The sequence below is a fragment of the Nesoenas mayeri genome (genome assembly GCF_963082525.1).
Source record: "Nesoenas mayeri genome assembly, chromosome: 3".
Taxonomy (NCBI): Eukaryota; Metazoa; Chordata; class Aves; order Columbiformes; family Columbidae; genus Nesoenas; species Nesoenas mayeri.
The window spans coordinates 96705302-96731131 of NC_137544.1; the positions used below are offsets into that span (position 1 = coordinate 96705302).

Here is a 25830-nt window from a genome sequence, read left to right on the forward strand (position 1 = left end):
GGTATTAATCTCAGGATACAAAGAGCTAATTGAAGTGAAACATATTACATGTAAGGTCTTGTCACTTATATTCAAGAAAAATGAGATCAAAACAGACCAGTTACAGGAAAGTCTGACTTGAGCTCCATGTCCCACAGTAATAAAAATAAGACAAATGCTAAAGATGTAGATAAAATGTTTGTTATAAAAGTCTAATCAAACTATTAACAAGCTGACAAAATTGACTACTTTGAATGTTTCATTTACATCATCCTGTAATCGTAAATAATTATGATTTTAAATGACCAGCATTATGTACTACTTTGTTTCTCCAGACATCAGCTTTAGCATATTTTTCTCGTGGATATCTCTTCTATTCCAGGACTACGGATGGCAACAACTCTGAACATTTCAACATGGATCCTCACAAACACAGAAAAACTTCTGTTATTCTCTCAGAGTCACAGGAAATTTTAGCAGAATTATCAGTTACCAAGGAGAAACAAAAATTATAGAGTTTGATTTCATCATGAAAAAAAGTGTGCAATTATGATTTCATATGGCGGGAATCAGGAATCTTATTGTCATTCTTCAGGCAAGATCACTGAAAAAAATATTTCCCCCACTAACATCACAGACTTTGTTTTCAAGACTGACATTAAATGTACAGTATTCTTAAGTCAGGCATAATGTTAAGCATTACATGGCATTTTGCCCACTCAGTTAATCCTCCTGGCTCTCCTGGTAGGTAGTTTAGAGACCTAAGGCCACAAAAGTAAATCAACCGGGATAAGAACACAGCAGTGTCCTTCTCCCAAAGCGTGTGTTGACCATTAGACCATATTCTTCTTCTAGGAAGGGAACCTGGCAAATTCCAAGCTTTATGGGAAAGAAGTTCTATTTAAACATTTACAACTTCAAAGCACTTACCGGAATTAAAAAAAATGAAATGGAAATAGAAAATATGAGAAATCCAAGCTAATTCAAGAAACACGATAGCAATTGATCACAGTGCAGTCTGGAAGGACATCGCAATCCATACAGAGGGGAAGAAATTAAATAAAAGAGATATTGCCTCACTGACTGAAGCAAAGATCTTCAAATTGCAGGTAGGGGTGATTAATTTGTTCTCATCCCTACTGTATAATGAAAACTAGAAAGCTAAACATTAAGAAATGTCATCTTATGACAATATACATCTTTCTTACAACTGCGTAGAAGTGGCAAAATATGAGTTTGAAATTGCTATTAGAACTGCTATTCAGTGCTTTAGAAGTGGCTTACTCACCAAATAGACTGCTTACTCATTGCAAGGGAGGGTTTCATGCACCTGTGCTCCTGGAAAATGATGTCAGCATCAAAATTCTCCTGGCTTTGAATGTATTTTCTAGATCTGGTATTGATGTTTTGACATTTGATAACAAATTGACATTTTTGGTGGCAACTTAAATTTTTCCAGGTATTAAGAATATAATGCTAACATTTACAAAGTTTATGTTACCAATCTAGATAGAAAGTACCACACAGGCAAGTATCCTAAATGTTAACCAAATACTATTTTCATTTAGGAAATAAATTGTCATGATTTAAAAAAATACTTTGTACCTAAGAAGTAACTGGAGCCAGGCCAGTATGGTCCTATATATACCCAGAGGGCAGCAATATTACTTTGCTATGAAAATCAGAATCTTTCATTAGAGAATTTGAACAGTTGTGGGTTTTGGGTTTTGTTTGGTTGGTTGGTTTTTGTTGTTGTTGCTGGGTTTTTTGTTGTTGTTGTTTTGGTTTGGTTTGTTGGGTTTTTTTTAGGATAAAAGTAGGGAGTTCCCACTTTGCAGCTTGAAAACTTGTCTCATTATCAAGAGCTCCAAAGTCAAGCTCCATCATTCACATTTTACAATATCTTATTCCTTGTGTAGCTATAGTAACTCACTGCCAACACTTTCACACCACAATATTACTTAGAAGCAAGAATGCAAAATCTCGCTCAAAGGTTTTAGCGAGAAGTTTAAAAAAAATCTTGCCTTTGTGTTTCCTCATTCTGCCCTCTAATTCTCAGATTGTTCAGTGTCTCATAGGATTACCTCTGAGGGAAATACTTGAACATGTACCCTCCTCTCTGTCCTATACTTGTAATTAATATAGCTGGTATAATTAAAAAAATAAAGAGCCTCATCTAGATTACATCAGAAAATTATCTGGCCCTCTGTTAGTACAAGAAGAGAAGAATAATGATGGTCCAGTTTCTTTCCCTCTTTTCTCAGATGGGTCAATATGACATACGTGAGGACTTGACGCCCACCTTTCATATAGGCAAGTGAGGAGAAAACACTCCTAGGATTAAAATCACAGACATTACTGAACATCTGATCCTTAAATCCTAAGGTCAGATCAAACTCTATTTTGCCTTTCAGATACTATTAACTGAGAATATGAGACTTTTTCCTTTCCCACCCCTTATGTCTCATTGAGCTTTAATTCTAATTTATTCTTAATATAAGGATTCTGTTAGTTCAGTTTTCTTAAGTTTCAACTTTTTTTTTAAAGTTTTCTTAGCATTTTACTTCAGAATGTAAACTCTTATTTCTTTCCAAGGTTTAGATGACATTATAAAATGAATACTGTTTCTGTGAAGCTGACACAGTAAAAATGAGCAGGCTGGTTTAGATTGCAGGCCTTGTCATTTCTCATAAGCGTGCTATCATCAGCTACCTTTAGGAGAATGAATTATATTGATTGGTTCAAATAAAACTTGTGACCTGGTGGCAGTATTACATCTTTGTTACAAAGCATCATCTCCTCATTAATCTTTCATTAGACAGCGTGATTCGAGAAGCCAGCAGCAGTCACACCACGCTTACTCTCTCGAGTGATGCCACCACAGAGGGCTCCCTTATTGGATCACAGCAATTACTGGCCTTACAACGCAGATTCTGGAAGCCTTATCAAATTTCCTCCTAGATGTGGCAAGCTTACAAATAATCATGTGCTAGTTTTTGGGTGAGGACATCACAGAATTACACTAAAATGCAGTAAGTTCAAGTCATTTGCAATTAAACATGTGACTCTCGATTCTGAGATGATATATCTTCATTTACAGCATAGGAAGTATTTTACAGAAAGCCAAACTTCATAAAATTAAGGTGTCTTTAAAAGTTCCAGTCAAATAACAGAAAACTGCCAAATCAGATTTCTTAATGGAGAAATGAAGCAGAATCTCTGGTACTTGGATTGCTGGCATCTCAGTGCTGTGATTTAAAGGAACTGGGCAGGAACTGCAAGCAAACAGCAGACAGTATGAAAAAGAAGCATCTGTTCCCCAGTACCTAAGCACTGCTGGAACAGAGCCCAGGAGAGGGACACGGGTTCTTATTTCAGCTCAATAGGACATCGTAACAAGGCTTGAGGGGAGGAAGTTGGGAATAGTGAAACTCTTAACAACACTTGGTTATTTGCATGCAAACATAAAAAAGGTTATAACTTTAGTGGCTCTGAGTGAGGAAGAGCCTTAATATACCGCAACTAGCCTATACTTCCAGGGATCCTCAGGCTTACTAGTATAAGGGTTGCATCACTAAGCTATTTTCTGCAGCCATATAAAGGTTGCATTAAAATCTGAACACAAGACATCCCATTAAGGTCTGCAACCATTAAAATAAAAAGGCCTAGCAAAGGCCAAATTACGCTCCATTAGATAATAACTTAAAAATGCACACTGCAGAAATGGTCTTATTTATGCAGCTTAAAAATTATTCTGGCTAAAGTACCAAATTTTGATCAGGGATATGGAAAAGTGACACACACAGTGCACATCAACATAACGCAACTGCCTCACTATTGCCTGAGGCAAGGTGGTGAACGTCTTCCAATGCCACTGATATTATACCTCCTAGAAACACCATCCATGGCAAACCCAACAGAGCTGCTCGCTATCCCATATACCTGTGAAAGGACAAGCAGCCTACCTAGAGTATAAAAAATTAAGCCTGACTTCCTTTCCTACGTGAAAAAAAGATGCACGACAAGACACTGCCAGGACAGGTAGATTTAGATAAAATACAGGACACGTAGATGTAGCTAATGCTATAAGTTGTGGGTTCATCTCACTATAGGCAGTACAAAATGCCAGTGTGACACTTATTACTCAAAATTCAGTGATTCAGAGTTTGGAATTTGGTCTTATAAAGATAATTTGAGCTTTAGGAAACTGAAGTGCCTCCTTTTTTATTATGCTGTTGGCTTGGGAAACGTCAAACGTTGTTCTCTCAAGTCCATCCACCAAAGCACACATATTTGGAGAAGCAAAGTGACATTAGCATAGATCATATGATCTACTTCATCATATTTTGCAGGATAAAAATCAGTCCCTAATCTCTTATGCCCCAGTTGTGATAACAGCAAACAGACAGACAAGGTGGGCTGGCCCAGTTTTCTGTGAGGCAGATTCACTGTCCAAATCTGGACCTGGTATTTGTCAGAAAAATCAGCCTTCACGTTCCACACTAACCTCAAAATACTTCATCATGACACTGTTCTTCAGTGAGGAACATGGACTTCAGTAAGATTTAAACTGTAACATGCTGTCTTAGTTCGCACGCTACTGTTCTCTGGAGCTCCCAGACAAGTTCTGGGTAAGATATCAGTATTCTGAAAAAAGATGCAAGTTGCTCATGAAAAACTTTTCAAATGTGAACCTGCTTTCTGATGGAGAAACTGAGACTGATGAGGAAGAAAATATATAAGCACTGTCAAGATAAAATGAAATAGAACAAGGTATGATCATATATCCCCAGTTGCATTAACATGCATTAATTTTTTAAAAAGACTAAAATTTAAATATTTCTAATAGAAAATCATGCATCTATCATAGCCTTCCAGTATATTTACATTACAGAATCAAACATTTTAGCAACAGTAGGTGAATGCAACAAATGATCTCCAAATTCCAACGAAACAGCTGTCAAGCTAGTAACAACTTAGGCAAGAGTGTAAGCCAACATATAGACTTTCTAGATGACAGCCTACATCTCCACAAAATGCAGTAATAAGAATGTTAATAAGCCTAACAATCTAATTAATATTCAAACACACATACATGAAAAATGTTAACCAGTGGAGCTATCTTAGAAGTTACCCAGAAATTACTTCAGCCATAACTGAAAGGTGGGCTCTATGGGGCAAAAGGTAACAGCTGTGTTAACAGAATTGGTTTAGTCAGGGAAGATATTCCAACTGAAATTGCAGAAATGATTTAGGAAGTTATATAAATATAGTTTAAGGATACAGAGGTTAACAACCTTTACAAGAATCTTTACCACAAATGGCCTCTTTCCAAAAGACACCTCTGTAGCACAGCATTCCACTACATCTTCCTCAAAGCATGAATCCCAAATACTGAATTTTTAATACCAATTCCTAGAACACAGTCAGTGGATGCTTCTAATCCAGGTTTTTATTGAAGCTAATGGACCCTGACTCACAAAATGCGATAAAAATCAAAGCACAGTGATAAAAACTGGGTAAGCCATAGCAGTGCATATGAGCCATATGCACCATGCACCTATTTTAAGCATGAAGCTGATAGACTGTTATTTGTTATTTTTAATCCCTGGAAACATAGACATTAAGGAGTAATTGTGCTGTTAATTTACTCTTAAGTTTTCCAACAATACCCTGTGTATTATTACCATACTGTGAAATGTTGATAGAGGATGGAATTACATAATGCTCTGCCTTTAAAACTCCATATAATTATAAGCCACCCCTAAGAAGTCATAGATGTGTGAAAGACAAACTAGTTACATCTAGAAGGACCAAGAAAGGTCAATTTAATTTTCCAGTTTACCAAGCCTCAGAATTCCTTGCTTTAGTTGCTGGAGATTGATAATAAACTGTAGGTGTCATCACAATCATGGTCATACAAGCCTATTATAATGAAGCCAGAAGCAGTCTACATTTTTCAACAATGCTATTAATTTCACCCAACAAGTCAGAAGCAGATCATTTCCAATAGTGAACAATAACGCAACATATAAAACATGTCTTATATAACTGACTTACTAGTAAACCAGTTCATATAAAGCCTTTGTGTTAGAGAGAAGAAAAAGACAGAACTTTGCTTCACAAGGTATAGAGTTCCACAATTTTTTATTAAACTGCAAGTAGCTATATGTATTTCTAAGTGCCTTCCCAATCCAAATAGAGCTTATCTGATGGCAATAGTTCTTTCCACAGTACAGTAGCAAAATGAAACCCTGCATATGGAACAATGTCTAAATGGGTTCCAATGGTCTTACTGCAAGATGTTACAAGACTTCATGTGTGGAGTATTTTTCAGTATGGGACATGTAAAGTGGTGAATGTTGATCTTCAGATCTCAAAGCTTCCTGCACAAGGAGGCCTTGAAAACAAAGAGATAATAGCTGCATTTAGTAAATGAAATAACCGTATATTTCCGTGCTTCCCTCAGGATCTTGCTTGCTCGGCTGGAAAACAGAGATAAAAATGGAGCAACTCACCTGCTTCCCAACTAGATGATAAGAATTCTTTTAATTCTAGGAAAATATTTTGCATTTGAAGAATTGTATTTTCTGACAACAACAAAAAATCCTACCAGAATCTTGATGTCACCTATCCTAATTCCATCTACTTCACCAATTAAAACTTCCCTTGCCTTTCATGATTCCATTTCCCTGAACCACAAGTCCCTATTCTTCTGTTCTAAGTGAGGGCTTCTGACTTTCTTTGCTTGACCACCTAAAAATGCTCTAGCAAAATCAAATAGACTTAACAGAAAGCAAATGTTTCACATATAATCCCAATCAGTTGGAAATTTCAAAATGATATTGAGGACATTCCTTGAAGTTTTGGAATAAACAACATGGCTTCATTAAAAATTAAGGCGTTGTAGTCAGAGAAATGTTAATGTCTTGATTATTAGACTTTATTTTGCTCAGCCAGTATCACTGATATCATTCTGTTGAATTAATAAATTTGGCTGAAGAAATTTTCTGATTTTTTTGTTAGAGGCCTGGCAGCAAGCTCATTGTAACAAGGAAATCTTTTGGAAAGCCTGTATAATGATAACCTTCCTGATAAATACTCAAGACAGAAAAAAAAATCTGGTTCTCATCAGATTAACACAAAAATTGGGTTCCTAGCATTCTCCAGCCTGGCCACTGGCTTTTTTAGTCTTCATATATGTGATGCAATACTCAAGTGCTGTAAAGGATTAAATTCTTAAACCCTGACACAGCAGAGCACTTAAGCAAGTAAGCCCAATGAGATAAGCAACTAAATGTGAGATGTGACTTCTATGAAGAAAGTCACACTATAAGAGGTTTAGCAAAGGTTTCTACAGCTTTCAAATACATAAGATTATAGGAGGAATAGAAATAACTCAGATAAGGCAAAAACATAGAAAAAAATATATATATAAAGGTTAAATTAGGTAAAGAAAGTTACAAGAACTTATTTAGTACATTTACCTGTTAAAACCCTAAAATGTTTCTGTAATGATCAGTAAGGACTTTAAACACTATTAACAGAGCAAGGCCTGGTTTAAAACAATAACCACACTGAATCTTATATGGTGCAGCACTGTGCTAAAGCCAGAGTAACTGGGGAAAATGGGAACTGATCAATTCCAAGATGGATAATTTTTTCATAGACAACAGAGTTGAAGAGAAGAAATAACTCACCAAAACTAAAACACGATAAAACAGATGTTTGTACTGTAGACATCAACATTCATCTGGAATCTGGACTGTTTAGTTCAGAACACGTGGTATAAGAATGATTGGTAGTGAAAGGAAATACTGTGAACAAGTTTACAAAATCCAAGGCATATATCTTCTCAAAACCAGACTTTCTGCTTCATGAAATAAAATTTACTTCATCAAATGTAATGCCAGAATCCAACCAAAATAATTCACAACCCTGCCTGTGAATAATTACATTTTTGCTAGTCTTGCTGCAAGATCATGCAATTTAATTAAATCCGTACTATTTCAACATCAGAAATACGTACTCTGCATGTTTGTATACAATAGTTAGCACACATTTTCTAGACATCTACATCAGTAATAATAGTAACTTCTTCTTAAAAGATTTGCAAGCTGGATGAGCCTTGTTCACATACAGAGTACATAACAAAACATGAAACTCTATGTATTTTGGGGGGGGGGGTGGATTTTACAAAGAGCTGCTGGCACAGTATAACTCCCTCCTATGCTGTCATTCCAGATCACAGATATGAGAAAAACAAAACATGTTTTCACTTAAGTCTGTGGTATACTGTATCTAGCTCGGAATTTCTCTGTAAGCAAAGTTCACTTAGGTAAAGCATTATTTACTAACCAAGTGTTTGGTAATACATTAAGAAATTCAAATACCTCCTATACAATCAACAGTACACAGACTTTCCAAGGACTGCAGACTGTATGTTCTTCAGAGATTAAGACTACCAGAGTGAGTCACACAAAATCCCAATACTTAGTTTCTTTCCAAACAGTCTTACTAGAACACGAGATTGAAAACTAAAGATTTACTGAAAATGACTGTTGTTTTTGCAATATGTTCTGCAATTCAAACAATCAGGTTTAAAAAGGTTTCATTTGCATGTGACAATACGGGGAAACATCCGCTACAAGGAAATCTAAATACATTATCTGTGCCAGGTAGGTTTTAATAACTTCTCTTGGTTTCTTTTTCTGCATGATAGAACTCTTGACTAGAAAGTCATAGAGAAAATATTACAATAGAGAAATTAATCTAATTTACAACCCATATAAAAGGCAAAAATATAAAATCCATTGGAATAGCAGTAAGTTAGATATAAATGGTAGATGTATTCATACATATGCATAAATTACTTGTTACCAAACTGTATGATTTGTGCTCATCTAGAACACCAGCTTGGTAAAGAATGTATTTGGATAGAGTGGTTTGTATGCCAAGGTATACTAACATATATATACATATATACACACATTGAAATGTAGAGATCACAATCTGGAATTTGTACCCAACCTATCTTCAATACAGATATTGTATCTATCATACACAACAGAGTGTCTGATACTCTTCTAACAGCAGCATGCCCACTGATATCCCCATCATATGATGAGTCACATCCATCTATACATTAAAACATAGCTAGCCACATTTTATGCATTAAAAACAAACAACTTACTATGCAAAATATAGCAAGTTTGACTTTACTTAGTGAAAAACTTAGCAGAAGAGATAAGATTGTAGATTAGGGTGGGCACGCATGATATGTTAATGGATGGTTATCCCAAACAGTTCTGTATGTATTTTGAAATGTACTTCATTAATTAACTGTACTTTATAATTACAAATAACCTATATAGAATTGCATTAAGAAAAAATATTTAAACTGATAACACCAAATGTAACCGAATTGCTTGATTTCATGTGAAAAATTAATATTATCAAGTAGAAGATATGGCCATTTCAACAGTAACTGAAAATGGAAATGCAGAACTGTATCGAGCCCTTCCATGAATATTCCTGCTGACCTAGGAGGAACAGTTATCTATAGAGGATTAATATTTCAGTACAATGTCTGCTGAGCTTTCAGAGCAATAAAAGAACAGGCACTGCACATCCAATACAGGGAACAAACAATCTAGAAATCTTGTTTTTCCAGAACATAATTATATTCCACTTATGCCAACAGGACCTCCCGGTGTATGCAGCCAAGAGTTGAACAAAGATTCATGAAGGCAGCAATGGATATAGATGTGCAGCCATGAAGGGAAAAGCTCACTTTCATACGGGAAACTAATGGAAATCCAGGATATCACTAGCTCCCAAACAGCATTCTTAAAAAGCAGAACTACTGCCCTCAATTAACAATTGTTTTGGTGTTTGTTCATATTGTCTTAAATTGGCTGTTCACGAAACACATTGTATGTCAGCCAAGCGATTTTTGAGTATGTAGTTTTATTCAACATAAAACTTTTTTTGAGCCACTGATAAGTATGCTTAGGTTAAATTATATTTAGATGAGAAAACTTCAGGTCATGTAGTATTCTAGCAAGCCATTTTTTCTGCTGTTAATAGTAATGTTCTAATTCTTACCTGTTGAGAATGAATGAATTTAAGGATTTAACTAAAACCTTTATGAATTCAAGTCAAATACTGAAGATTAATTCAATATGGCCCATATCAGTTTAACATTCTATATTGTTTGCTTTGTCACTTCTCTGCCACAAAACATCTACATAGCTAGCTGTAGTTGATCAACATAACTATATCTGAATATGTGTAAAAATAATTCTGTAACGCAATATTTGTTTTTAAAAAGTCCTGAATTACCCGAGATGTATGCATCATAAGGTCCTGTTTAAAGTTACTTTAAAGCCTCTAGTGTACGTCATGGCTTAGAGTTTGAGAAGTGTGAAGTGCAACTGCCTTTTTTTTTTCCATGTAAGATGTGTTCACACTGGCATATATTTTTTTCCATAGGAAAAAGAACTTCTGTACTCCTTTAGTCTGAGTGGCTTTTATCTTATACCAACAGAAACAATAAAATCAAAGAGAAAGAGAAGTGTCTCCAAGAGGTGTCCTCATAAAGGAAAAAATTATGTTAACTCACAGTAATTAAAAATGCAGTCATAACATTGGCCGCAGAATAATCTAGACATGCCTGTTCTAGCTTTAGAATAATTTTCTGGGATACTTACAACAATCTAGGTGGGGCAGCAAAGAGCTCAGCAATGGCCGGCGAAATGGCCTGTTTGGGGCAGTCAGAAGCTCAATGGAATTGAAGGCTTTGCAATAGCAACACAGTTTGAATCCGCGCACAAGATTAGCAAATCAAATGTATAACTATGCTTCCTTGTAGTCTTTAATTCAGAGTTCATGCTTGGATTATAAGTGCTCTCACTGCCCTAGGTTTTGCCTTTGTGTTTATAGGAATTAATACTTTTATTCTTCAAAAGGCCCATACATGAATGAGACTGGCACATCAGATCAACTATTACTTTTTGATCTAAGAGCCACTCCTGCAGGCTTCTTTGAAATTTGATATTAGATTCGTTTTTTGCTGTAATCTTAGCTCAAGTTACAAGTTAAATACTGACCTTAATGTAAGTCTTATCTGTACCCTAAAAACAAAAACAAAACAAAAACAAACAAACAAAACAAAAAAAAAACCTAGCTTGATATGACCCTGGAAAATTAAAGGACAGGTAAATGCCAATTTACACAACTCATCAGTTGCTCACACCACCACTTCGTAGTGTGAATACTTGCTTAAAATGTTTATATGCTACAAGTGTTTCATATATGTTCACAATTACTCCCATGTCTCCAGAAGAAACAATCCATTAATTATTCAGAGAGTAGCAAAATCCACTGTAATAAAAGAATCCAGGAAATATGCACCTGAATTCACCCTAGCACACAAGAAATGAGTGGATTTCTTGTACAGACACATTATCCATTATCTCACACATCACTTTGCACTGTGGTGCCTGTTTAAGTGAACTTGAGGATGTGAATTACACAGCAGAAAAAAAAGCCCAGTGTCTGGAGACAATAAGTTCACAGTGGCTGTCCTTACTGTGTGGTTTCTCTGAATACTTACAGATTGTCCACATCAACTCAGTTTCATCCCTGTTCTTGTGCCTGCAGTGGCACAATGATGTAAAGGAGGTGGGTTGCACCTTCCTCAGTGAGGGTCAGGGCCACATACAACTAGGAGCACAACTGATTATTACAAGAGAGCTGGCTATCTGTACACAAAGGTGTTCTGACTGTTCCTTCCCCTGGAATGACCTCTGTTTGAGAACAGAGGCTGTGTACAGGGGCCAGGATGCTGGAGTGGCCACAAGGAGATCAGAGAACCAGCGTACAGACCTTTTTGCTTACTTGTCGCCCAATATCTGCGCACAGGGTAGGGCAGACCAAAAAATGGCCCTTAAATGTAGAAGCAGTACACGAACGTGCTGACATGTTAGACAAAAAAATACTTTTCCTCTGTTGCAGTTATTACTCATTTATTTTTTCTCAGGTAGAAAATGAGACTTTAATAAAGAAAAACACAAATGTCTAAGGCAACTAAAGAAGTTCCATCAGAAAATTTTCCTTCTAAAAACTGAATCTGTGAGGAGAGATGTCACTAAGATCTAAGATGTGATTTGTTATCTAATTGCCTTTTATGAAGAAATAAAGCAACATTACTGCACAGAACAAAAATACACTCTACAGTCTACTTCAATACATTTATTCTTCTAGGCTGGAAGACAACATCATTAATCAGAGAGATAATAAGTATCACTACTACAGAAAAAGTAGCCCATCCCCCCAAACACATACACATTTATATTTAAAAAGCAATGTAATGGTTCCTCATAGTGACTTTTATCTGTACACAACTCTCAAAGACAGCAATAATTTCCATTGTGAGAAATACTATATGGCTAGGGATGTGTGCTACATAGAAGGGAAAAAATGGTTACTCACATTTTCATGTCTTGTTCTCAGAGTAGATACATCTCTTCCACTCTTGGTTGAGGCATCTCCTGGGCACTAGAACCAGATTTTCTTGGCACCGAGTGGAATGAGCACTTCTTTGTGCTTTTGACCACAGCAGATACCACTCTGACCTGTTTTCCATTCCATCATGTGAAATTACTGATGGATACATGCAGTGAAATGGAAGCAAAGGCAGAACACACCTCACAGAGCAGACAATTCTAAAAAAAAAAAGAAAAAGAAAAAATATACTTTGCTTGTGTTTACAATTCTTCTTTATATGATTTTCAAAACATACTTCATAGATCCTGAGAATCACAGTCTAAACAGACATGACACGACATTATCAAGTCCTCAAGACACTATCAGTCCTCAAAGTGATGGTGCTTTGCAATGATACAAATGAGTGACCAAGTAATTAGTTTGCAGAATTACCAAAAAGGTTGACTTCCCTACTATATTGCCTGTACTATTTAGAAATTGTAAGGTAATCCAAGTAATGTAATAGTAAAATAAAAAAAAAAAGTTACAACAAGCTGACACTTTAGCTTCTCAATAAGAGAATACTATCCAGCACATAATTGTTAGAAAATATCTATGGATAGGCAGATATAACTTTTTTCTACAGGTAGAATAAACAGGATAATGCCAAGGCTTCCATTTAGAATAACACAGAGGGTTAGACAAACAATCGAGCCTCTAAATCTTTCTTCTCCTAGATGCCTATGAAGCTCAGTCGTGAAAATGGAAGATAAATAATATCAATGAAAAAACCTCAAAGGTCTTTGCCCTTGTAGAAAAAGACAAAACAAAACCAAACAAACGAAAACAACAACAACAAAAAACACCCTGGTACTAATGTTAAGTACATTAGGTTAAAGTTACTAAGAGTTAACAAGGTCTTCCATAGCAATCAGACCACTGCCACATGGACTTGGCCTTACCTAACACCAAGGACTGAAGACTGGCCATCAAGCCATTCTGAAGCATTGAAACACCCACAACCCTTTAGCAACTATTGAAAGTCATCTGATGTAGCAAAACCTGTCTCAGGATTTCATGCTGTGATGATGGGAAAACACTATGAGCAGACTACATGATGGTAACTTTTCTAAACTCTACCTTGCACAACGCTTGCTGACATATGGAAGGTAACCCTGCACAAATGACACACAATTGCCTTGGAGATGATGGAAGAGATGACCAAAATTTAACAAAAAATGAGTAGAGCAGGACCATCTATTAGAAGGAACAGGTACAACCCAGGTGAGGCCATGACAAATAGAACTACTGCTACAAGTTCCGGGGACCTGTCTCTAGCTCTATAGCCTATTTATTCTCTACCATGGAAATAAATTTCTTGAATGTATCCAGACCAGCAGTCTAGACTGGCAGTTCACAAACTGGGTATTGTGCATATGGGAGGAAAAACAGGGTAGCAAGTGTCAGTCTCCAGCAGAAGCTTCTCAAAGCAGCAGCTCTTCTACTTTTTAAGTTGTTTTGGATTCAGCTCAGCAAGTTGATTGTGACACTGAGCTGGTGTGAAGCGGTTAGTTGCTACTAGGCAGAGCTGCTGAAAGTAAGTGTTCTTGGGGAGAGAAGAGCATGAAGCTTCCCTATGAAGTAGCAGTGAAGGATGCGATCTTTCTCACTGACACAGAGTAAGGAATAATGCCCAAAGACCCCATTTTGATGCATTCTTTTCCCTGAAGACATGGTCTGAATATGGTGTGCACTGGGGGGCTGGAGTGGCAGAACTTCAGCCCTCGGCAGCCACCCTTGTCCTGTAGCAGGGGAGAGGTACCTGTAACAGCAATTCTCCAGAGCACAATCTCGAGTAATCTCCAGCCTTTTATCTTATCTGTTCTTTTCCCCCTGCCTCAGGAAAACACATATCCAGCTGAAAGGAAGGGTAGAGAATGGCAGAGAAAACGTGAGAACTTCTGCTGGATCTACCTTATGCAGCATTTCTAGCAGATCTGGAATTCAGCTGTGGGCGTAAGCACTTTATTGGCACAGGGGAGGCTATATAAAGAGTAAAAATAGGATGGTGTTGCCAGTCTGATGTTGCTTCTAACACCAGTAGAGATTGCAAAGCCAGTGTGGGTACGTGCCTCAAATAAAGATGATATTAGAGGTTTCTAACCTACACGTCAATCTGTAGTGGTATTGGAATAAAAGGAGGGAAAAGAATAGGCAGGTAAGAACTATTAAACATGCTACAGTTCTCAGTAATGAGAAGAATACTTCAATACATAACAAGGGAGACAACAGAAGTAAGAAAACCATTTTCTTCCATAGAGCTAATACTGTCACATAAATCTCTAGCAGGGGTGGCATCACAAAGCCCTAGAGATAAACAAAAGGGAGGTGGATGGGTGGCTGTTTAGAGTTTCAAGCAATTTTGTTATGTCATTTTGTCTTGTAACGAAAACAGGACCAGTCCTGTTTGTAGAAAGCATCAAGCTTTGGCTGTTTTTCTTGTTCCCCATTGTAAAGGTCAGACACTTTTATCTGAGATATTCCAATATATTTTCCTGTCTTGAGGCTTTTTAGTGATCCTTCAGCTACTGCTCTGGGAATCTTAGAAAAATGGCTTAGAGACAGAACAAACCTTCTTCTGTCCAAACACAAGACACGTACCTTCAACCTTACAGAGGAGAGTTAAAGAGCACTAAAGCAGCACTCTTGAGAGAAACTGGCTTGCACAGCTTTGAGAAGGCCAGGAGGAGTCCTATTGCTATTTTCCGTGACCTAATAGAAGGGTGTAGAGAATATAAACTTAAACTCTTCTCAAACACGCAGTGAAAGGACTGCATTAGATGAGGCAATGGACACAAGTTGCAACAAGGGAAATTTTGATTAGATATTAAGAAATTATTCACCATGAAGGCAGTCAAACCTTGGAACAAGTTACTGAAAGAAGATACAGAATTTCTATCCTTGGAAATGCTCAAAACCTGACCGGACAAGGCCTTGAGCAAACGAATCTAAGTAGGCCATGCTTTCAGTAGTGGTTTGAATGAGATCATCTCCAGAGATCCTTTCCAATCTATATAATCCTGTGAGTCTTGAACAGGAATTCCTCTTGTGAGAAACGGATGATGTGACAAAGACTCAGGTGTTAGTATACCTCTGGTAACTTCTGAAGTCTTTTTTTAAACAAACATATGCTATGCTTACCTCCACTCTGAAGTGTGGGGGCCGCTCCCATGGAACCTTTGGAATACTTGTGGTACAAGGGGCAGAATAGAAACTATGGTCCACAGTAACATAAATTAGAGACAAACTTGAAGAAGACTATTCCCACAAACCCACCTATTTAACACGATGCTGTTTACATTACAGAGAATTGTTCAAGGAATGCAAGAGCACCAGTTCTCATCCAAATCAAAGAAAGGTAAGAAATGTCTTAATGAGAACAGTACCCATCCTGCCCTGATACTACTAATTTTTCCATCTCTGATGTCCAACATACACACATACCAAGCATGGAAAACTATGTGCTATCAGCAGAACTTTGCTTAGGTCTTCCCAAAACACATGTGCTCCTACCACAGCCCAATATCTTTATAGCAAAGCTGGATTACATTAGGAGATATCTTACCAGAAAGTTTTCACATTTTTCCAGTGTTTTACGACATGTATGTACAAGCAGTGATAGACATTTTGCTCCTAAAATTAGAAATAGCACTGTAGCATGAGTACTTCCCACAAATTTCACAGCTAAGAAAGGAACACTGCTGGTTACTGCTTTACTTTTCTGCAGTTCACTATTTCTAGTAAGTTTTGAAAATATTCTTTAAATGGGCAGTGTTCCTTTACTTCAGTGCTGTACGGCATTTCTTGATAATCAGAAGGAAGTAGAAGAAATGAAATGAGTGTTACTTTCAGCAAAAGCTGAGTCACAGTTACATTTCACTATGCAACACCCTGCCCTTTGTGCCCTTCTGCTTACAGGCTGCAGCAACCTTCAGCTGTCTACAAGTTGAAAGTCATGTTCAAAAACCAAACAATGAAATCAGCAACTTTTGTAACATGTCACATGGATCTGTGAGCATGATTTTGGGAAAGTTCCAAGTTTAGAAAAATATTGCTCTCACTATTCCAAGAACTTTTTGTTTACATGGTTTATTTGTAATACTGTGTAGGATTGGAGGTTTCAGCCTGAAAACAAACAGGAGATATTCCTGGAAAATGACTAACACTGACAATGGCCACAAATGGTCCTCCATCATCTGTGGGTGCATATTAGGAACTGCAGAGCATTAATCAACACACATTTGTTATGTCATACGGTGATCAACTCATCAAGATCAATAGACAAACTCATGCTGCTTTCAACAGCATTTGGATCAAACAAGCCATGATGCAAAATCAACCCAACCCTGAAAGAGTTGATATTGAACCCTTAGGTATATGTTAAATAAGGATGACTGAAGTTCCCAAACTGACATATTGCCTGTGAACAGTCAGATTCCCAGGCTTCTGTGCACTCACAAATAAAGTCAACTACTAGTAAATCTGACAGCTGTTTCAGCTTCATGATGGGTAGAGTTTATGTACCCAGGCTTTGCAAACAATGCTAAAAACCCTTGTCACTGTTGGAGACCTGTATTTGTTAGTGCATCTTCTAATGCCAATGGCTTATTCACCAAACTGATGTTATTTAAGACGCTCTTGCCCTTCTACAAGGGGTTAACGTCACCAAGCAGAGAGGAAAAAAAAACAAACCCAACATCTAAATGAAAAGCAACCTCAAGTATTTGCTAAATGCACATATCCTTTGTGTAGCTGACCTATATCGACAAAGCTATAGAAGCATGTAAATGCCTAACTGCATATTTGTATTACATTTTACATGTCTATAGGTCAGGGTACAGTGTCAAGTTATTATTACACTTTTATGGCCAGTTTATGTTCTTACCAAATTTACCTTAATGCAATAGTGTAAGCATAAGGTACAATGTGTTCTTTGCCTCCATCCTCTTCAAAAGCAGAACTTCCCCATTTCAGAAATGTTAAACGTAAAATTATACTATGCAATATGGGCATGTATATCATCTCGGCCGTAGTTACAACAGGAACCCATCTAATCACAACAGTACTGTGCCACACCAAAGACCCAAACTAGCTACTATGCCATGACATATGGCTGCCACAAGCTCATTCACAACTTGGGCAGCTCTGCATGTGCACGACTAGATGGTATAGCCATCCATAGTGTATTTCAGAAAGGGACCCATCTAATCTCTGAAAAACTGGTTCCTTCCAGTCTGCACACATCTGTACACAGCGAAACATTATGTGCAACTCATACCCTGTATTATCAGAACGTCAATTATCAGAAAGTGAACTAATACTCAACATCCTAAAATGGAAGTTCTCAGAAAGCAGATACAAGCAGGAAGGACATGCTGTCATACTTGAATGTGATACAATACTTCACTAACTCAACTGCCAGCGTACCACGCAAAATCCTCAGGTCATCTCCAGTGTCAGATGGTATAAGACTTCTTCATAAACCACCAAGCTTTGGAGAAACGGTATCCAAAGATACCAAAAAAAGACATAAGTGCCTTTCAGCATGTTCTCTACGTATTGTATCATACCATGAAAGCAAGAGGTGACTGTGAAGAAGGGGTAGGAAAATGTTTCTTCCTCTGTGCAACTGCTCTCCTTTAATTTATTGCATTGTTATAAACTTATAATCCAATTCTGTAAGAAATAAATGCTCTTTTACGGATATAAGTATTTACCAAAACCAGGCAAAGACCATTAGATAATCATCTTCCCAACAATATTAACAGCAAAACTCCTGTCATTGAATGAATCAAGAGCACAGTAAAGGGACAGTGTATAGTAATTAATTGTCCATATTGTAGGTCTTATTTTTAATAGGAGCATCATCACAATGTTTGTTAAAAATGCTAGAGCACTACAATAAACCAGCAGCTGCCAAGCTCATCTTTGAGAAACATTAAGTGAGGGGGGAAGAAAGTAAAAAGAACTCCAAGTAACTTCTCTTACTCCTGTTACTAGAAATAATACAAAACAACACCAATGGCGCTAACACACTCCAATATCGAGATGATCCTCCTCCAGATCTATGTCTATGGGTACAGCTAACCCATATTTATACGGAGGGGATTAGCTCCAAAACAACACTGTGCCACCTCTTCCTTGGCCTCGTGAAGCAGGCAGGAGGAGAGACTGTAAGACTGGGGACATACATTATTTCCACTGTCACTCTTGAAGGGCTTACAGGAAGAGGATGGACAGCACGGTGGAATTTTGGTAACAATAAGGTCCCCTGACTCAATGCATCTAGGTGTTGTGAATGCAGCTAAACAACACTTAAATGTTTTTCAGTACTACATTCTTCATTAGGCATCATCAGCTACTTGCTGAGAGTCTCTCAGGTGCTCAGTGAGAACAGACATGGAAATCGAGATTTAACTTAGTCTTTAAAATGATTGCTGAAAATTATTTAAAAAGAATACTTATGTGTTTTATGTCCACAAGATTTATTTCTCTTCTACATATGGTCATTGCATTTTGTATCCAGCTTTTCATTGCAGCGCTTTTTATTTTACAAGATTGCTATTTGTAACTGGACAAGAATTTCCAAACACTTCAAGTACTGTATCTTAGAATCCACATTTCCTAGAATCCACATTTCCTCAATGCAAAATCAGAAATACTTATTAAAAAACATGTCACCTTGTTTTATAGTTCAAATGTACTATAAAATATATTCCCAAGAAACATCTGGTTTATATTCACACCAATTTGGTTTAAATACATATGTCAACAGATAATCCTCCTATTCCAACTCTGAGTGAAAACAGACCTTGTCAGCAAATCAGCCTCACTCTGATTCCTCCTGAAATAAGTGATAATTTCTACTTTATTGGGTGCAGAATATTATACACTAGTGATAAAACTCTCTATGAACTTAAAAACCTTACTTTTAATCATCAATTCTCACCTCATCCCATTATCACTGATCTCAGTGACACAGGAATATATTCTATGGGATTATTAAATAAACAAGCACATGCCTTTTTAGATTTGAAATTGTCTTTTTCAAAGAACTGCCAACAAGCATAAAAAAGAATCATTAATCGATATTACAGATGCACTCCTATTTTCAACAGCTGAAGACTGGTTCTTTTTAGTGCTAAATAACTTCACATTTAAGCAGAACAGCCATCATGAAACAAGATAACTCTACAGCAGTTATGAAGTAGAAAAAGAATAAAACCTGGATTTCATTATTTGTCTTTTCAAGACGTTACAAAGATTGCACTAAAGATGGCATAACTGCCCAGGAGGCAGGCAGGCTACTACACTGTAATCACAGTTATTAAAAGCAATCCAAATTACAGAAGTTAACGTAAAACCAGACTTGTTTTTAAGTACTGTGTTTTGTATAGCGCAAAGATTAAAAATTGTTATTTTTCCAGATTACAAAGGTCTTTTAGGACATAAGCTACCACGATGACTTACTGCAATTCATTTTTCTAAAATGTGAATAAAACAATGATTGTTTAAGTGAAAAATGAAATAAGTTTTCAGCAGAGTCTTGAATAACATTCAAGCAGTATGCAACTCAATCCTTAAAAAAAAAAATCATCATTTGTAACATCAATCAAATTTAAAAGCTTTAAAAGAATCAACTTATAATTCGGCATGTTGTACCTCTGAAATGCATTTTAAAAAGATAGTGATTTTACTGGGAGGAAGGAACCAAGCTTTTCTGGGAAATCTCTCTGTTCCAGAAAGTATGCAAAATTAGACAAAAGCGAATTAGAAAGCCTTGGAAGACACTGCTTACAACAACATAGATATAAGAAGTTATCTGAGATCGAGTGTATATCAATGACCAGAAATACAATTTACATACCTGGTACTGGGGGGAAAGCAGTAGATTACAAACAAAATCAGTACATGGTCATGATCTTAAAAGTTACTAAAAGGGAATCAAACAAATTTTAAAATCATGTCCACTTTTAAAATTGTGTAGGTTCTGCGTTTTAGCAGCCAAACCTGTGGCTTTTGGTCACACATCAAACCATATCGAGAAAAGAAACAAAGAACAAGCAAACTCCCCCATCTGAAAACCTCCACACCCAGTCCTGGATCACCTCAGTCAGCGACAACTGGCACTGAGCTCACCAGGGACAGGATAACACCCCACTTGGAAAACAGCTTTATCTTATTTGCATTACTTTTAAATGTAGGGCAGAAAGAAGATACCAATCTCAGAACCATTCAATAAAAACTATTTTGAGATTCAAACATGCAGAAAAGTCAAAGAAACGAAAGACTAAATTCTCACAAAGCAGCAATTCTCTCAGTGTAAATTGTATAGTGCATTTCTGCTGATAAATGTCTAAATATATTGCCTTGGTACACGTGTTCATGCACAGTTTTGCTTCTGCTGTGCATTCAACTGAATAAGCAATAGATTAAGGATTTCTTCTAAGCATTGTGCTCACTTAAGATAAATGTTCCCCAGTACACAGTGCCCTGTTGTTTATGAAAGTTTCGAAAGGGTAGTCATGACCTATTGAGTCCATTTTCAACTTCTCACATTCAGAAAGGCATTCCAAAGAAAAAGACAAGTTCCAAAGAATGTATGAACCTAAACAGTTATAAAAACAGGAGCCCTTGGGGAAAACAATTTTTTTTAAACTTCTTTACACAACTATTCCTGCTTTGTAAAATACATTTCCCATTGTGATTTACAGTATACTACAGCTGTTTCTTTGTGAACTTTATTAATAAGGTTACCCACAGTTTTTTAATAACAGTTGAAAACCAGAGTTTCAGACCACTGGCAGTCCTAGATAAAGGCAAATATGCCAGAGCAAACAAACAAAACACCCAATGGATACAGAGGAAGTGACAGGAAGCTTTGGAAGAAATAAACAGAACAGAACTGAAGTTTCAAAGAGCCTGAGCTGCATCAAGAAGATTTATGTGAAACATTTTGACTTCACAGTCTTGGAAACTTTGATTTGGGGGTGGGGAGGGTGGCAAGGGCAGGAAGGATTAGAATGGAGAACACAGCAATCAGGCTTAATCTATTTCTGAACTTTGTGAGTCACATTCACTGTAAACTTTGCAGTTACATTGTTGGTAAACAGCGGTAGCAATAACAAAAAGTTCATAAATTTAGTAATTCATTTTGTCATGACAAACACTACAAGGTAACAGTCCTGCACTAACCTTGTGAATGGACTAGTTGACAAAATGTCAATTAGAAATTAACAGACTCGTGAAACAGTTTAAAGTTATGAGAACCTTGTGATATGAATTAGAGTTTGATTAATTGACTAGTAACTATAAAAAAAAAACCTGTTAGAGCTGAATGCTTTGAACTCTTATCAGGATTTGAGGACAGAAATAAAAAAGGGACTTTTGGGATGTTATTTAAATTTCAATAATATAACAGATGTTGCAGATGGAATAAATTGCTTTGTGAGGCTATCAGACTACAGCAGATTCTATGAATAGATGTATTGTTTTAGTTCACACAGATGCTGTGGTATCTGCTCTGTAGAAGGCAGTAAAAGCTCAAAAGAAGGAGGTAAAGCCTTTAAAGCACAATTTCTATTTATTTTAGTTATTTATATGATTAACAGTCTAAATGTTATGCTCACCACATTGCTGTGAGGTATGAAACAAACTATATTTGTCAGAAAGCATTAAATGACTTACCTAAAACACCCTGCGGTAGACTCTACATTTCCTAAATTTCTTGCTCATCTCTTAACTATCCTTTTCCACCTGAAAAGAAAAAATGCTCAGTATCACTGATAATTCTGCTTGTACTTGCTCAGAGAAAGGAAGTTATCACCTAAGGAATAAAATAAAATAACGTCTTGGTTTTGCAAAAAGACACAAATTCTTGACTTTGGTGCTGCTAGAAAAACAGGAGACTCCCAAGAAGTAGAAAACTACAGGATACTGAGTGCCTACGCTTGATCAAGGGCTGTTCATAAGTAACAGCAGAACTGTACATACTGAGGGATTTGTAAACTTCTTTTTAAACAATTTTCTCATATACCTTCATCATCCAGACAATACTCACTTCTACAAAACCTTTTATCATGTCCCTTCTTGAATCCCATCTTCCCTCATTAGATTCACAACCACAGTAGTAAATAGCTTTAAGGGTAACTGCCATCCTCCACCTTGCATAACCTAACGATCCAATAAATTATATTTCAAAAACATTTAAAATGTATCATGTTTTCTCTAGAATGAAAAAGCCAGACTGCAAGAACTGACTTGACATTCAGCTCTGGTTCATACCAAAAGGAAATCCTTGCAACTCCAAAGGAGAGAAAGTAGCACATTGAAGCCACAGATGTAACTCCCATCTACCTTTTTGGAGAGATATCACAGAAGAAAGAAGAAAATCACAAATCAGAACTGTAACATAGCCAAATCTCCTCTAAAGCCACAGGAAAAGTGCAATTATAATTTAGCAACAAAACAACAACTCCTCCAGGCAGAACTAAATCACATCATATTGACAAAGAACCATCACTCCTCCTTTCCCTCTACCCTCAGGCTCAAAAGAGATCCTCTTTATTTCTATTGCTGGAAAACAAAGAGCCCTGTTGAGTCAGGGAATACATATTTATTTCTTAACTTCCACCAGAAACTCCTTCCTAATCTTCCCTGAAAATGGATTCCAGACACAGAAGGCAAGGACATAGAATGCAATAGAAAAAATGTATTTTCTAAAATAGTACCAAAAGATCTAAATAGTTAATAACGTGGACCTTCGTAAGTCTCATAAGAATTAAAATACCCTGATTATGTTGAAAAGCTAGATGTTTTTAGAGAAAAGGGTAATTGGCACTTAGAAGCGAAGGAGGGGCCTTAATCATCATGGAATTTAAATAACAGCTGTTAATTTTTGCCTGTGGGAAAGCAAAGGGTTGACAGGAAGAATAATTACAAAATTAAGTACTGAATTTATGTTTCTGTTGAAACCACAGTTTTTAAGTGTCCGTCCAAGTTAAACAAGTTAAGCTCTGGGCTCGTGTTTTGGAGGCACTCTGTTGTCCACTTGGATTGCTTTGTGAAAGTGTTTTCCAGCTGCTGACTGGCCATTTCTGTCCTTCAGCTTGTGAGAGTCACTCTAATGCCCGGTTCGTGTTCAAACCAGTAACTTCCATGAGGACATTGACTACATTGAGCAAGTATGTCACATTCTGGGATGCAAATGAGTAGGATCCATATATCACAGTAGTTCTGCTGTAGAAGGCATTTATTATCCAAGGCTCACACGTAGCCTGATTCTGCTTGGTACTCACTGACTTCCAGGAAGGTTGTTTCTGATGGGACACCACCCAAAAGTTATGAAGGGCAAATGGAAAATTCTGGGAAAGCTTCATTTCAAAGCAGAAGACTTTTTCCAGGTTAAGAGGATTATTTAACTGTTTTCCATAGAGGTTATAGTATAGAGTAGTATATCACAGGCATAAATTTTCTTTTATAACTACAGTCAGCTTTGAAATCATATTCTGGTAGCTCATTCAGAAGACTGTTTCATGGTCAACATCCAGTCACCCTTATAACAGCGGGGTAAGCGTTGGAAACGCGCTCTTTGGAGTAGATGCTGTGTTATCTACAGAACTGCCAGCGTACCCTGGGGCTGTTTTGTTGCACTTAGAGCAATGAACTGTACAACTACATGTGTGTTGGTCCAAACACCATTCTAATGGTAGTGTTCATAGCAGCATGTAACCAGAAACAGCTTAATAAAGAACCAGCAGCTATTAGCTTTCTAGAAAAACTGATGGAGTCATCTAAGGTTTTGATAAAGCATGGCTTTATCATCCTGATTTTAGAAACAGCAGGGATTAATTGGTAGAGTTTTCTAGAATTGCTTTTTTTTTTTAAAACCACTGAAGGAGAAAAGCTTATATTCCTGAAAGCTTGTCCACTTCTCTCTTGCTCTGTAAGATTTCACCTCATAAAAGGCACAGCCACTCATCACAAACTATACCACCTTCCTTTGGAATCCTCTGTGACAGCAGTATTTAGCTTAAGTACATACTGCACAACAAAGTCCTTTAAATTGTATATGCAACCTCTGCAAGCATATGCTGCTTTATTAGAATGAAAGACTGAAAAAGAAGGATTGGTAACAACTATTCAACTACCTTTCCTAGTGCATTGCCACACATGAAGGGCTGAACCTCTACTCTCTTCAATTCTTGACTCCAGACTTCAGCTAAGCCTATCAAAAACCACTTGAAAATAATCTCAAATGAACTACATGGTTAAATGGTGGAATGAAAATATTCCCAAGATCTGGTCTAGATTTAGTTCAACCCCTTTATATTTCAAATACAAAAAAAAGATGAGTTTAAGAGCTTGTGTGTGCTGATGGGGACACAACAGCCACATGAGGACAGAAGTTGGGACACTAATTTTGCCTTCAGGTAGTCTTAACCTACTTTCTAGCTCTTTTATAGAGACCTTTATATGGTGCTTATTGCATAACTCTTGGTGAATTTTTTTACTTTTTCCTGCTCACAGTCACTAGTGGACCAGAAGCTTCTTGCTGATAACGTGGTTCCAGGTTCTGTTTCTCATGACCCAGCACATTTTCTTCAACTTCAATCAATCTGAGAAGATGCCATCCCAAGCTAAGGATCTATTTGCTGCCTGGTCCACCTACAGAAAGCAACAGCTTTGGGAGACAGGCATACAGTTCCTGACTTTTACGCACAATTTCTCAAAAAAGCCACATGTGGAAGGACCCAACAGCTTATAACATCTGATTTTGAAAGAGTTACAATAACAAGTAGTTAAGCCATGTCTACCAAACACTACTATCACAGGATGTCCTGAGTTGGGAGGGACCCACAAGGATCATTGAGTCCAACTTCTGACCCTGCATAGGACAACCCCATAGTTCACACCATGTGTCTGAGGGTGTTGTCCAGTGTCCTCAGACACATGATGTAAACTGCGGAATTGTCCTATGCAGGTAAAAATTACTATTAAAAAGCTTGCCCAAAATCCTTTCAAACACACAATCCTTATGATACTTTTTTGTTGTTGTTGTTAAATGTGTAATGGTCTCATTCTTTGAAAAAAAAAGGCAAAAGAGCCAAGACCAGCTCCTGCAGGGGAGTTCAAATGCTCCCAGGCTTTGGTCTTTCACAGGGTTACTATACAGCCACAAAGGCTACAGAACATCCTTAGGCAGTTCTTTCCCAGTGATGGGCTTGGCAACTGCAACAGAAATGAACCAGCATCCTTATAAGATTCTAGATATAAGCTACTGCTGTCATTGCTGTAGTTAAG

The 25830-nt window shown here is 37.0% G+C and overlaps 1 long non-coding RNA gene across 2 annotated transcripts in view; it reads right to left on the minus strand.

Annotated features, from left to right (window-relative positions):
- LOC308039243 overlaps window positions 1-25830 on the minus strand; it is a 58510-nt gene that overhangs the window by 32044 nt on the left and 636 nt on the right. Inside the window, exons 2-4 of one of the 2 annotated variants that reach the window (XR_013922013.1) lie at window positions 22216-22284; window positions 12475-12707; window positions 6013-6379 (exon numbers count right to left, since the gene is read on the minus strand). This is a non-coding gene — a long non-coding RNA (uncharacterized lncRNA). Of the gene's footprint in view, window positions 1-6012; window positions 6380-12474; window positions 12708-22215; window positions 22285-25830 lie in introns of those variants that run through there. The other variant, XR_013922012.1, reaches the window with a different exon arrangement.